This window comes from Medicago truncatula, chromosome 3 (assembly GCF_003473485.1).
Source record: "Medicago truncatula cultivar Jemalong A17 chromosome 3, MtrunA17r5.0-ANR, whole genome shotgun sequence".
Taxonomy (NCBI): Eukaryota; Viridiplantae; Streptophyta; class Magnoliopsida; order Fabales; family Fabaceae; genus Medicago; species Medicago truncatula.
The window spans coordinates 20,011,951-20,028,447 of NC_053044.1; positions in this window are offsets into that span (position 1 = coordinate 20,011,951).

Sequence of the window (16,497 nt, forward strand, 5' to 3'; positions counted from 1 at the left end):
CTATGTGGTTCTGACAATTTATTTTTCTTAGAACTTTAAGTGTACATGTTCCTGCTGCTGATAATTTTTATTGGAACATGTCTATGTGTATGACTTTTAAAAGTCTGATTGGTTTTGTGTGACCTTTGATAGGTCTGCTAGCTTAGGACTGTTGTTTGCTAGCTTAGAGAAAATACCTTGAAAGATGTTATGCCCAGATCCTGAATTTATTCTATCTATGCATTAGGACTTTTTGTTTGTTCAAAATATCTGTATGCATGTATTCAGGGGGAGTAATGGAATATTCCTGTAAGTAATCACTCATATGTTCTCATATTCAGGGGGAGTGATACTTCTATGTGTGCTTGCGCTAGTTCAAGCTGGTTGACAGGATGTCAGATCAAATGTTTAAACATCCATGTCTATCATTTGTAAGTATGGGAATTTATTTTTCCCTTACTTTTCTATGTGTTTAGTGACAGTACTCTGAAGAGATCCATACATGTCACTTGTAGGTGTGGGAATTTATTTTTCCTCACTTCTAGTCGTCGTTATTGACAGTGCTCTGTAAATATGTGAAATTTATTTTTTCCTTGCTTTTATGTGTGATAGGTGATCCTGTCTGATGTGGTGTAGGTTGTTAAAACATCATATTCCGTAGGTTTGGAAGTTTGCTTTCCTTGCCTCTATGTGTGGTAGGTTCTCCTATCTGTAGGAAGTGTTCTTCCTAGTTGTAGCATAGGATTTTTCCTCTGCTCTCTGTGCTAAAGGATGCTGGAACATCCTAATGTTTGTGGGAATTCATTTTCCCTGAGTGTAGCATAGGAATTTATTTTTCCTATGCTTTATGTTGTGAAGGATGTTGAAACATGCAGTTTGTAGGGAACTCATGTTTCCTCTATGTAGCATAGGAATTTATTTCTTCCTCAGCTCTTGTGAGACTATGCTATTTATCTGATCCGCTGCTGCATGTCTCTGATCAAGTGTAATACCTCTACCAGCTGAAGTTGAGATTGAAGACTCGTGAGGTATTCTATGTATGCACACTTCGGCTACATCTCTATAGTCATACTGCCTGCTACTTCTTCTTCTTGAATATGTGTTCGTGATGACTTGAGGAAATGTATCTAAGGTATCTCTTTAGATTTTATGTGCTAGCTGTTTCTTCATAGCTATGTGTTCATCCTCTTGAAGAAATGGTCTTCTCTATCCCTCTGTTTTATAAGTATTGGCCTTAATTTGTTCTAGCCAAAAATTTACCAAAGGGGGAGATTGTTGGGTATTTGTATTGGCTGCATTGTTGCTAAAACAAATATCCTTGATCTGTAAGTTGGAACCAATGTTCAAAGTGTTTAGGCGTCTCTGTAAGATGTTGGATACAACGCTCTAACATGTTGGCAAGGTTCAGTGTGCCTGAGTTATCGGCTATTTGTACGCACACCCTTTATTGTTTAAGGAAACAATATTTCCTTATCTTATTGATCAACCAACGCGTATATCTTCTAAGAATCATCTGTGGAATATTTCAAAAGTGTATTTTATATTTTAGGAAATATTTATTATTGTTTGGAACGATCCTATAAATGTTCCGACATTTTAAGACTTTTCTGATTTGTTTCTAATTTGCAGATTAGCTTAACCGATCTGCATTGTGTTGAAGCCCAACGAATTATTTAGCTTAAGCTGCTTCAATATATAAGGAAGATGATGAGATAAAACCGCAAGTGCACGGTCTTACCGAAGTAGTATAAAAGAGTATCGTTCCGACAGGGAGTAGTTCAATTCAATTAACTTTTTAGAGATGATTAGAAGAGAGAAGAGAATTGTAAGTTGGGGGTTTTCAAGCGTTGGAAAGATAATAATAATAAAAAGAGCCTTGGGATCGTTGGTTTCCTCTAAATGACAAGTCCTTCTCAAACCAAAACTATAAGCTTATAATCTTATGTTAGACCTAATTTCTCAAGATAGTTTCTCTTATGTTCCTCTAGCAACCAAGCCTATTTCGCTGACTTGATTACTATTAGATTTTGGTTCCTCTAACAACCAAGCCTATTTCGCTGACTTGATTGTTATTAGTTCCCTTGAAGATCAAAACTATATGTCTCAAAGATTGCAAAGCCTATTTCGCTGACTTTGCAATCCTTGTCTGAATTCACTTGTTCGAATATCAAAGTTCCACTTTCGTTTTATGAATTGATATTTGGAATAATGGATAAACAATTATCAAACCCTCCACTTTCGTTTCCACAGTTTGATAATGGTTGATCCATGTTAAGACGGTGAATTCAGATAAGAAGTTAGGGTTACATAAGATTAAGGCTTAGAGCTTGGTTTGATTAGGATTATGTCATTTAGACTTATCCAACAATCCCAAGACAAGGAGAAGTCTACTCACTCATGTTCATCGTAGACATGGGGGAGAAGAGAGAAAGCATAAAAGTAAATGACAAGAAAGTAAAGGAAAAGAAAAGAACTTTAATTAGAAAAGCAACTGTCACTTATTGTATTCCAAGTAAAGATGAATATTTGTGATGGATGGCTACTCTATTTATAGCATTCGATCGACTTAAAATCTAAGCTATTACATTTGGGCTAAAAATAGAGTAGCTTAAAATCTAAGCAAAAGCAGCAAAAGGCACCCTGGAGGGTGGCACGGCCGTGCCAAGCTTCTGACTTGTGGGAGACATATTTTTGTCTCTCAATCTTCATATTTTTGCATCCAATCGGCTCCAAGTACCTTTCTTTTGCTCCAAGATTCAATCCATCGAATATTCTTTCTTGAAATATAATAAAATGCAATTTAAAGTAAACTATCCTAAAAAGGAAATAATACTAATATAAAATCAAATAAAATCTAAATAAAACTAAACTAAAAAGTGTAACACTCCTATTTCTATTAAAGCAATTAAACATGCGAATAATACATTTATTCAAGAAATAGAGATTACGTCTTATTCAAAATTCAAAAACCAATAGACATGTATGTAAACCTCAACAGTTACAGCGGAATATAAATCAGAGTGATCAAATATATACATGCCATGAGCAAATAAATCATATCCCAAGGATAAATCTCAAAACCCAAACATACGGGTAGTCAACAACAAAATAATAATCCAAATGAAAATATAAACAACCTAATCTAGACCGACACGACAAGCCTAGATCAGAGCCGACACGACACCGATATCGGAGGAAGCTCCCGATATCCCAAGCAAAGACTCACCGAGACTACTCCTGCACAACGTCTACTCACCCATACAGGCAAGTAGGCGGTTAAAACCACTGGGGGTAAGCATTACATTATCATAATCGAGATAATAATCAAATTCAATAATATCATGTATTTGAATAATATTATTCATGCATAGATACTTACATTGCAACTTGATAACTCATATCAACATATATCAATCACATGAAAAATTATCCAATCATAAATCTTGATTCACAAACATCAATTATTGAACAATTATCCACTCATAGTTATTCATTCGCAAGCATCGATCACAACATCATCAATAATCATTCATCTCATTCCATCACCAATCACGAATTTCACATAAGACTCATGTTATGATATGCACTTATTGACACATAAATGCATGTGGTACCAAATCTCCAAAAGGTCGTCACCTCCGATGGACAAGTTAAAGTCGCATGTAAGGGGTCACTCCTTACATAATTTTCGAAGTAAAAGAGCCGGACTCTTTTACAACAACTCGACTATGATGCATGGACATGTGTAAGGACTCGATAATGCGACAACAAATCACAATCTCAACTCAATATATAGGACAACACCCAATTATATTGATCATCTCCACAACATTGCATTACCAAGGAAACATGTCCACACACAATTAAATCATAGTATTCATCATCACATATCAACATGATTATCAATAATCATCAATGTCATTCAACATCAACTACCACATTTAGTTTCACCACTTCAAACATTCCTTACATTCTAGTAAGATAGCATACACATCTCATGATGAACATCATATTCAATACTGAACTAACAATCAAATACTTCCATATAGTCATACAACACTAAATATGAAAGATTCATAAGGTGATTGGCTTAAAAGGATATTTTCATCAATGTTCGTCTCTCTTTAACATTTTACAAGAATCTTCCATTTTCAAAACCAAAACCAAATAAAACTCAAGGAAACCAATCACTACCATTTTCAGTAATCATATAATCTCTATTCTATCTTAATCCCATTTCATTTCCTTGAAGATTCCATTTTCCAGAAAAATCAACGTTTTTGAACAATTTTCAAAGTTAAGTTTTGATTTTACAAACCAAGTCCAAATTTCATTCAAGGAGATGTTCCAGTAGGATTAAGTATGAGACTAATGATTATACAAGTTAAAAGAAGTGTTTTAAGAAGTTTGGATTGGCCCTAGGAAGCTTTGAACAAAATTTCAAAAGTGCTGGAAAAAGAACTGCACGCTTAAGCGTCCACCTGCACGCTTAAGCGTCCAAGTTCCAGTAGCTACTGTGACTGCACGCTTACCAGCTCGCTTACAGCACGCTTAAGCGTGCATTCATCAGACATCAACTAGCGTCGCTTGCAGCATCGCTTAAGTGACCATTCAAAATTCTGCAGAACAAAAGTTACGGGCTTAACTTCTCTTCAAACCCTTATCTTCTCTTCCCACTTTCTCTCTCTAGAAATGTTTTGTGAAATGAAAATGATTTGGTTCTTCTAACACTACCCTAGTGTTATCTCTACTAATGGGCTTAACTTAGTTTCTAGTGGGCTTAACCCATTTCTATTCAAACCAAAAATATTACTACACTCCAAACGATATTTTAATTAATAACGGTAATATGTCACTAACGGTAAAATCTCAACTTTCTCTAGTACTTAACGAAATAACCATTCTCACTAATTACTAAAAGCAATTCCAACTAAAAATTATAATTTTAACCATCCTCACAAAATTACCAAAATACCCTTCTAATACGGTAATCCACGTAAATGCACCCGATGACAATTAAATACACACAAGCACAAATAATCACACACAAACACATAATAAAAGTAATTAAAAGAAATCTAGCTAAAAATCGGGCTGTTACAACTCTCCCCCCCTAAAAGAATTTTCGCCCTCGAAAATTTACCTGAAGGAAACAATTCCGGATACGAAACCCTCATCCTACTCTCCGGCTCCCAAGTGGCACTCTCACCAGTTGGTCCAACCCAAATCACTTTGACCAAAACAATCTCTTTGCCACGCAAACGCTTCAACTCACGATCCTCAATCCTAACCGGCAAAGTCTCAACCGTCAAATTATCCCTTACTTCCAACTCATCCACTTGAATCACATGAGACGCATCATGCACATACTTCCTCAACTGAGACACATGAAACACATTATGAAGATTCGACAAAGACGGTGGCAACGCAATCCGGTATGCTACAACCCCAACCTTCTCAATCACATCAAACAGCCCAACAAAACGAGGAGTCAACTTCCTACACTTCAAAGCACGACCAACTCCGGTCACAGGATTCACCCTCAAAAACACATGATCACCAACCTGAAACTCAATATCCTTTCTCCTCTTATCATGATAGCTCTTCTGTCTACTCTGAGACGCCTTCATCTTCTCCTGAATCATCTTAACCTTTTCCGTAGTCTCTCGCACAACTTCCGGTCCAAACAAAGCACTCTCTCCAGACTCAAACCAACATAACGGTGTTCTACACCTCCGACCATACAAAGCCTCAAACGGTGCCATTCCGATACTAGCATGCAAACTGTTGTTGTAAGTAAACTCAATCAACGATAAACATTCGTCCCAACTGACACCTTGCTCCAAAACACAAGCTCTCAACAAATCCTCCAAACTCTGAATAGTCCTCTCTGTCTGCCCATCGGTCTGAGGATGGTAAGCAGAACTCAATCTCAACTTAGTTCCCAAAGCAGCTTGCAAACTCTCCCAAAACTTAGAAGTAAACCTCGGATCCCGATCCGACACAATACTAGAAGGAATACCATAAAATCTAACAATCTGCTCAATGTAGATCTCAGCCAACTTCGCTACCGACATACCAGTTTTGATAGGAGCAAAATGCGCAGACTTCGTCAACCGATCAACAATCACCCAAATCGAATCGAAACCCTTATTAGTCTTAGGCAACACTCCAACAAAATCCATAGAAATGTTATCCCATTTCCAATCTGGCACAAACAACGTGTCGTGTCATTTTTCGGAGATCAAAGCTATTTGATTAGCTTTTGACTCACTAATTATTTCACGACTGAACATTTAATTTTTTTATGAAAAGGGGGAAAAAGTTAAAACTAACCCCATTTTGAAAAGATTTAGGGTTCGGGGGTCAGTTACATAAAGGGAAGGTATTAGCACCCTTTATGTCCGTAGTACTCTACGGGAACCTCTTGAATTTATTTAATTTAATGTGCTATAACTTGCTTGCTTTTGAAAAATAAGCTAATGAGACGATTAAAAAGAAAAAGAAAGTGAGACCTAATTTATCTACATTTTTTATTGTTTGGAAGGACATGGTCCTCTGCCGACGTACCCGTGAGGGATCAAAATCTCGTAGTTCGGGGTAAAAATTGACGTTTGGTTGGTGGTGTGTTTTTTATTGGTTTTGAAAAAGGTTTTAAAAGGAAAAGCCAAATGGCAAAATAAGAATTGATTTGTGTCTTTTATTAAAAGGAAGATGACTCAAAGTATGATTAAATTAATTGATATTTGATCAAGGTTTGTTTATGAAAATGTTTTTGTGATTTTTGTTATTTGCATGTTTTTGTTGTTTTTTTTTGAATAATAACTAAAGTTAAAACTAACGGAGCGAGAAAGTAAATGCGTAGGTACTTTGTAGTGATGTTGGATCACCACAAAGACCACTATCCTAAACTAAAAAAAAAAGCGTAAAAATAAAGCATACACCCACACACACACCCATGCACCTACAACTATTACATAAAAGCCTATTTACATTCTAAGGTCTACAATAAAATAAATAAATTATATTAAGCCTATATTTACATTCTAAGTTCTATGCACAAAATAAAAATAAAAAAATAAATTACATTAAAGCCTATTTACACATTCTAAGTTCTATGCCATGAAATAAATAACATAAATAAATAAAATATGCATGAGAGTATATAGAATAATAATTATAATGCTAAAAAAAAATAAAAATAAAAATAAAAATGCATGAAATAAATAAAACGAATAAAAAGTGGTTCAATCACAAGGTAGGGGCTGTAGCAGCATTCAGGAGGTGCAGAAAAAAAAAAGAACTGGGCTCAGAGGCGCGCGTTGGGCCTCACGGGTTGGGGAAATTGGGCTTAAACCGGTTCGGTTTAAGCCTGGTTCGGTTCAGGAGAACCGAACCGGTTCAGGGTACTATATATACGTGGTGTGCCGGTTTTTTCTTTATTTTAACACCTTCATTCTCTCTCTTCCCTATTTTCTCTCAAAAATTGCTCTCTTCTCTCTCTTCCTATTCTTCTTCTCCGACGGCAAGTTGAGGGGTTCTGGTGGCGGCTGGCCGGCCGGTGCGGCGGCGCCACCGTGCTGGAACCCTAAACATATAGTTTTTTTATTTTATTTTTCTCTAAACCTACTCTATTCCTTCTTCTGGTTTCAATTTTATGTCTGAAACTTTCAAAACAGGCACGGTTCAACCTAGATCTAAAAAGGGAAGAAATTTTTTATACCTTTTTTTAATTCGGATTTTCTTTGAACGGTGTTGAATCGGCCTGTATTGAAGCGTTTCACGGTCTCTTTGATGCTGGAAACGGCTACCGGTGCTGTTGTGTCACGGTTTTGGTGTTGTACGGCGTGGTAGGTTTGCGGTTGGACTCCGGCTGCGTGATCTAGCTTCTTGTGTGCGTCTCTGACTTTCTGTGTGTGTATTTCTTCTCTGCTTTCTGTGCGTGTTTTGTGTTCTGCCGTTTGTTTTTTGTGCTCTGCAGGTTCTGTATTTATAGTGCTGGGCTGAGGCTAGGGTTTGTTTAAAATCCGCAGAAATTAGGTGATCGGGATGGAGAGAGGAGTGTGATTCTGTTCCTGAGTTTCTGCAGATGCGGCTTGGTGAAAGCTGGATTGAGTTGGAATCGGATTTGGATGATTGAAACGCGTGAGACAGGCTGTTTTTTGGATCAGGACCTTTGGATTTTTTTTCGGATAATAACACATGAATAAAATTACAAATGAGAAAATAAAAATAAAAATAAACATAAAAAATAAATGCAGACTTGACTTTGGACTTATCTAAAATGGAATTAAAAGAAATACTGATTTTAAAATTAAAAGAAAAATAAAATAAAATTAGGATTAATTGAAAAATAAAAGATGGAAATAAATGATTAAAGACGGAGCGAAAAGGCCTGACTTGGAACCAAATGAGGTATTTTAAAATACCTCCCTACCGAATTTTTACTAAAACGTCAGAGATTGATTAGGGTTAAGCGACACGCGTCAGTGGGACCTTAGGTCAAAAACTGGGGTATGACAGATTGCCCTATTTAAGTTTCTTCGTCCAGAGATTTTGAGATGAAATCTTTGATTCGATGGGTCGAAGAGACTTAAATACAAAAGTGCACGAATTTTGACCTAAGATGTTATGAATGCTCATGATGTAATTATGAATGCAAGACGACAAAGATGACTTGACTCGATTGAGAAATGACAACGAATACCCGAATTTTTTGAGGGAGGGATCCGACTCCACTAGGGGAATATAGCTTCACTTGGGAAAGAGATTGTCTACCGTCGTTTTGGCAGTTTGAAATGAGATAAAAGGGTAAACTCAAGCGTCCGTTGGTGGACTGGTGGCTTGAAACAAAGTGATAGCTGAATACAAGTTGTTCGTTGGTTGGAACTTGTCACTTGTTATAAGGTAAAGAGATAAATGCAAGCTGTTCGTCGGTTGGAACTTGTCACTTGTTATAAGGTAAAGAGATAAATGCAAGTTGTTCTTTGGTTGGAACCTGTCACTTAGTAAAGAGATAAATGCAAGTTGTTCTTTGGTTGGAACCTGTCACTTGTTATAAGGTAAAGAGATAAATGCAAGTTGTTCTTTGGTTGGAACCTGTCACTTGTTATAAAGGTAAAAGAAAAAACATAAGTTGTTCGTTGGTTGGAACTTGTCACTTGTTATAAAGGTAAGAGAATAAACATAAGCTGTTCGTTGGTTGGAACTTGTCACTTGTTATAAAGGTAAAAGAATAAACATAAGCTGTTCGTTGGTTGGAACTGGTCACTTGACATAAAGAAGGTAAAAGATAAACACAAGCTGTTCGTTGGTTGGAACTTGTCACTTGTTATAAGGTAAGAGGATAGATGCAAGCTGTTCGTTGGTTGGAACTGGTCACTTGAAATGTTTGATTGGTGACATCTCTGGAACAGCTACGCTGGGGATGACACTTTTGATAAAGAAAGCGAAACAAGATGTTCACCTGTTAGAATTTGACACTTGACATAATGATGGTACGAGAGCTGAACTGGAAAGACGCTGTCAAATAAAACTTTGGATTACTGATGCGAAATGTATATGATGTGTGTGAATATTTGAAAGTATTGATGCATGAATGCATGTATGCATGAATGGAACTTGTATGACTGTACTCTTGTAGGTGATAGATGAAACTCGATGAGGCAAAGGTAGGGCTTGTGAGGTGGGAAATGGCCCAACATTTCAGTACTACACCCTCGACAAACTTTCCTTGGAGATATCCTCCTTGAAGACAAAGTGACAATTGGTGCCCTGTGGTGAGAGAGTCCATCAAAAACCTAGAAGAAGTCGCCATTTGCAAACTGACACAGAATGTCCTTCCATTTACACATTTAGTCATCGTGCCATTTTGTTTTTTTTTTTGTTTTTTTTTTTTTGACCCCCTAACTTTTGCCTGGACCGCCCTTTCGGGTTTTCGATCCACCGGGAGTATATTCCTTTTTTCTGCCCCTAATTTTTGCCTGGACCGCCCTTTCGGGTTTTCAGTCCACCGGGACGAACTCTATTGCCTAAGTCGCCTTTTCAGGTTTTCAACTTAGCGAGCCTTGATTTTTTGTATATATTTTTTTAATTTTTCGAAGGCTTACCACAATGCCTAGCCATGTTTGTCTAGTGGGGTCCAACCACTCTCGAGAAACGTGTTGACGTATGCTTCTTTCACTCTCAAGTCCTGAGCTGCACTTATTTGTTTATGCTTTTAAGAGACATGAAATTTTCTTTTTTTTTTTTTAGAATTTTGCTTCAAGATCTTATCATAAAAAAAAGTAGAAGAAATTTGGGAGATAAAATAAACGGGGAATTTCGAACAAAAAGGCAAAGGCTCAAATATTATTGATTGAATGACATTCTGCCAAAGGCACGAACTCATAGATTTTTTACAAAACTTTTAAAAAAAATGGTAATTTAAAATGGAGTGGTACATTGAGCCTCATAACCCTACTCTCTCTAGCAACTTTGAAATCCGCTGTTATTGATGCTTCAGATCGGGAGATACCCTGATAGTAGGCCTGCTCCAAGTGAATTTGTGCCTGACCAGATGCAATTACTTTGTCTTTTTGATCCTTAACTTTTGCATAGACCGCCCTTTCGGGTTTTCAGCCTATCAGGATAATGATTTCTGTTTATTGTCTCTAAATTTTGCCTGGACCGCCCTTTCGGGTTTTCAGTCCACCGAGACGCTAATTTTTGCCTAAGCCGCCCTCTTTTGGGTTTTCGACTTACCGAGCTGTTCTTGTAAGATTTTTAGACAAAGTATTTCTTGACTGCATCCGTGTTTACAGGACGTGGAAGTTCTTCACCATCCATGGTTTGCAGAGTCATGGCACCACCTGAGAAGGCTTTCTTGACAACATATGGGCCTTCATAGTTAGGCGTCCATTTGCCCCTGGAGTCAGGTTGGAAAGTCAAAATCTTTTTGAGCACAAGATCACCTTCTTTAAACTCACGGGGACGAACTTTCTTGTCAAAAGCCTGTTTCATCCTCTTCTGATATAGTTGTCCATGGCAAAGAGAAGCCATGCGCTTTTCTTCGATCAGATTCAATTGGTCGTACCTATTTTGAACCCATTCAGCCTCTGACAATTCCGCCTCCATTAAAACTCTCATTGAAGGAATCTCAACCTCTACCGGAAGTACCGCCTCCATGCCGTATACCAAAGAGAAAGGGGTTGCCCCTGTTGATGTGCGTACCGAAGTACGATATCCATGTAATGCAAAGGGAAGCACCTCATGCCAATCCTTATAAGTTACCACCATTTTCTGGACAATCTTCTTTATGTTTTTGTTTGCAGCTTCGACAGCACCATTCATCTGCGGTCTGTACGGCGAAGAGTTATGGTGCTCGATTTTGAAATCATCACACATCTCTCTCATCATTTTGTTATTTAGATTCGTCCCGTTGTCTGTAATGATCCGACTGGGGACACCGTAACGGCAGATGATATGATTCTTGATAAACTTGACCACCACTTGTTTAGTCACATTAACATAAGAAGCAGCTTCAACCCACTTGGTGAAATAGTCAATAGCCACTAGAATGAAGCGGTGTCCATTTGAAGCTTTGGGCTCAATCCTTCCAATCATGTCGATGCCCCACATAGAGAAAGGCCACGGAGAAGAAAGAACACTGAGTGCAGTTGGCGGCACATGAATCTTATCGGCATATATCTGACACTTATGACACTTCCTGGTATGCTTGTAACAATCGGCCTCCATCGTCATCCAGTAATAGCCTGCTCTCAATATCTTTTTAGCCATTGTGTGCCCACTAGGATGAGTTCCGAAGGATCCTTCGTGTATTTCATGCATCAATAAATCAGCTTCGTATCTGTCTACACATCTGAGTAAGACCATGTCAAAGTTTCTTTTATACAAAATGTCCCCATTCAGGAAGAAATTACCAGACAGTCTTCTTAGAGTTTTCTTGTCTTTGTTGGATGCTCTGGGAGGATACTCTTGAGTTTGAAGAAACACCTTAATATCATGAAACCATGGATTATCATCGAAAACTATTTCGGCAGCAAACACATGAGCGGGCCTATCAAGGAATTTGACACTGATTAGTGGCACGTCATTACCATGGTTCACCTTGATCATTGAAGATAAAGTAGCAAGGGCATCCGCCATCTGATTCTCATCCCGAGGGATATGGTGCAACTCCACCTTGTTGAAGAAAGTCAACAAACGTCTTGTATAGTCCCTGTAAGGTATTAGTCCAGCATTGAGAGTTTCCTATTTTCTTTTGATCTGGTTAATCACGAGAGCTGAATCTCCATATATTTTGATATTCTTAATCCTCAAATCAATGGCTTCTTCAATACTCATGATGCAAGCCTCATATTCTGCAATGTTGTTCGTGCAATCAAACCGAAGTCTTGCAGTGAAAGGGATGTGAGTACCCTTCGGGGTAAGGATTACTGCCCCTATTCCATTACCATAGACGTTAACAGCACCATGAAATATCAAACCCCACTCTGAGTCTAGATCAGGACCTTCTCCGAATAGTGGTTCGTCACAATCTTTCATCTTCAGATACATTGTAACGCCCACTTTCGTTTAATCGTTGATTTAATTGAGTTTAGGATATAATTTATAATTATATAGTATATGCATGATTTTGGTATGTTTTGATGACTTGATTGATGACGTGATAAGTTATGAGTTTTGGAGGATTTGATTATGATATGAGATTTATTTTATTGTTAAATAAAATAAAGATTTGAAAATAATATAAAATATTTAGTTGAGGGCTGTTTTGATATTTTAGATAGTTTTGGGGATGAAAGTGAGATAAGGTAAGTAATTAGGAAGAGATATAAATAGGAGAGGACCTAATATTTTAGAAACTCATTGTACGTGAAAACTTTTGGAAAAGGGAGAAAAGCTTAGAGAGGAGCAAGAGACCAAGAGGGCTGCGATTTTCTTCATAACCAGGTAAGGGTGGGACTAATAACTCAGTAACATTAATCTCTGTAATTCTGATGATTAGTTGACAAAGTTAGGATTGATTTAGAGAAGTTTTGGAATTAGGTCAAAACCCTAAAATTTGAGAATAAACGGTAAAACTTGTTTAGATTGATGAAAGAACCATCCTTTAACCTTAGAATATGTTTAGGAAGAATTCTGGAATCAAAACCAAGCTTAGAACCATGTGAATCGACGGATTTTGGTGTTTTTAGGAAGCCTGGCCGTAGCGACATTCATCGCTCGCCACGGCGAGCTATGATCCTCGCCTCGCGAGTGATGAAGTTCATCGCTCGCCACGCGAGCCTTTTCCCTTCGCCTCGCGAGTTGTTTGGTGCAACTCGCCATGGCGAGAAAACCTTCCTCGCCTCGCGAGCTTAGGCAGAGTGCATGTCATATTTTGTAGTTTCGACTTTTTAGTTGGACCTTGAGTGCCTTTAAGTGCCTAAACATACCTAGAGATGATTAGGAATGATTTTAGGACAGGATTGAACCCAAAACAACATTAGTTGGGAATCTGAGTGGTACTCGCCATGGCGAGTAAGAACCCTCGCCTCGCGAGCAAGTCCAGAATGTAGCTGTTTGAGTGGTGGTGCGATCTGTGTCGCACCTTTTGATCAAGAGTGAACCCCTAATTGGTAATGAGACCTTATGATAACGTTTAATGCAGTCTGGTAAAGCTATTAAGATATGTTGATATTAATTGAGCATGATTAATGTATTATGCAATATGTGAGATATAATGAAACGATTATGATTCTATTGAATTGCTGTTGATATATTGATATCTCCCTGCTGATATGTGACTTGACTATGCTGCTGCTGTTATTTAACTGAGTATGCAATGTTTATTTATGAATATAATGAAAATGATGACGTTTCGCTTCAAGTTATTGAATGCACATGATTACGATGTTTTGTTGTTAAGAGTCCATGCATAGCATATCATTGAGCTTAGTCCTCACCACGAATATTAGGAGCTTTGTCCTCCGCACGTTTTATAGGAGCTTTGTCCTCCGCACGATTAAAGTATATTTATACTTATGATGACGATTGGTACCACATGCATATACGGAGTCTAGGAGCATTGTCACATTGTCATGTCTATTATGCTATGTTGATGATGATTGATTATGTGATTACGTGATAACGTTATATTGTTGAAGATGATTAATTATGTGATTACTTGATAAAAGCTTATTAAGGTTACAATGATGATTATGTTTTAAATTGATTATGATCAAGATTAATTAGGATGTTAATTCATGATTCTTTATTGCATTGATTAATGTTATTCTGTTATGAAATCTCACCCCTTCTGTTTGAATGTTACCTCGACCGTGGGTAACGTGCAGGTGATCGTGCTTAGTGTGCAGTTGTCGTCGTGAGTGGCCTTGCCTTCTCTGTGTCGTCTAGGTCGCTCTGATACGTAACGGGATGGGGTTATATGCTATAACATGCTTCGTTCTTTTACGTGAACTATTATGATAATTTCTGTTTTGATTAACTCTTTTGAGATACTTTGTTGGGGCTTGCGTGCCAAACCGATTTATGATTTCTGAACTAATACTCCGCTGCTATGTTAAGATATTATATGGAAGTTAAATTATTATTTAACTGTTTTTGGATTACGTTTCTATGTGATATCCCGTTTATGGTTTTTACTCTGATAAATGTTTAAGAAATTTGTATATTGGGAAAACGGGGTGTTACAATTGGTATCAGAGCAGGTCGATCCGTCCGGTCAATTAGAGAGTCGTGTCGAGTCTTAGTAATATTTATATTACTATCTTATGTTGTTGTTGCTACTTTTGTAGAATCTCGAAAATGGCTGGAAGAAACGATGCTGCGTTAGCTGCTGCTCTACAAGCTGTTGCCCAAGCTGTGGGACAACAACCTAACGTGAATGCTGGTGCAAATGCTGAAGCTAGGATGTTGGAGACGTTCATGAAGAAGAACCCTCCGACTTTCAAAGGACGTTATGACCCTGATGGAGCCCAGACGTGGCTTAAGGAGATTGAGAGGATTTTCCGGGTTATGCAGTGCACGGAGGATCAGAAAGTGCGATTTGGTACTCATCAGCTGGCCGAGGAAGCTGATGACTGGTGGGTTGCTCTTCTGCCTACCCTTGGGCAGGAGGGAGCTGTTGTGACTTGGGCTGTTTTCAGGAGAGAGTTCCTGAGAAGATACTTTCCGGAAGATGTTCGCGGGAAGAAAGAGATCGAATTCCTTGAGCTGAAGCAAGGAAATATGTCTGTGACAGAGTATGCTGCCAAGTTCGTGGAGCTGTCTAAGTTCTATCCGCACTATACTGCAGAGAATGCTGAGTTCTCGAGATGCATCAAGTTCGAGAACGGTTTGAGGCCCGACATTAAGAGGGCGATTGGATACCAACAGCTGAGAGTTTTTCAGGATTTGGTTAATAGCTGCAGGATCTACAAAGAGGATACGAAGGCTCACTACAAGGTAGTGAATGAAAGGAAGGGCAAGGGACAACAAAGTCGTCCTAAGCCGTACAGTGCCCCCGCTGACAAAGGGAAACAGAAGATGGTCGATGTTAGGCGGCCTAAGAGGAAGGATGCTGCGGAGATTGTGTGCTTCAATTGTGGTGAGAAAGGCCACAAGAGCAACGCCTGTTCTGAGGAAATCAAGAAGTGTGTCCGGTGTGGTAAGAAGGGTCATGTGGTGGCTGATTGCAACCGTACAGACATTGTTTGCTTTAATTGCAACGGAGAGGGTCACATTAGTTCACAGTGTACTCAGCCTAAGAGGGCGCCGACTACTGGTAGGGTCTTTGCTTTGACTGGGACTCAGACAGAGAATGAGGATCGTTTGATCAGAGGTACTTGCTATATTAATAATACTCCTTTAGTTGCTATTATTGATACTGGTGCTACGCATTGTTTTATTGCTTTCGATTGTGTTTCTGCTTTGGGTCTTGATTTGTCTGATATGAATGGAGAGATGGTTGTCGAAACTCCGGCTAAGGGTTCGGTGACTACTTCTCTCGTATGTTTGAAATGTCCTTTGTCTATGTTTGGTCGTGATTTTGAAATGGATTTAGTTTGTCTACCTTTGAATGGTATGGATGTGATTCTGGGTATGAACTGGTTAGAGTACAATCACGTTCTTATTAATTGTTTTAGCAAGTCAGTGCATTTCTCTTCCGTCGAAGAGGAAAGTGGTGCAGAGTTTTTATCTACTAAGCAGCTGAAGCAACTGGAACGCGACGGTATCTTGATGTTTTCGTTAATGGCTACTTTATCTATTGAGAATCAAGCAGTGATTGATAGGTTACCGGTGGTGTGTGAATTTCCTGAAGTTTTTCCAGATGAGATTCCTGATGTGCCTCCAGAGAGAGAAGTTGAGTTTTCTATTGATCTTGTTCCTGGAACGAAGCCGGTCTCGATGGCACCTTATCGTATGTCTGCTTCCGAGTTATCTGAGTTGAAGAAACAGTTGGAAGACTTGCTTGAGAAGAAGTTTGTTAGACCAAGTGTTTCACCTTGGGGAGCGCCGGTTTTGTTAGTAAAG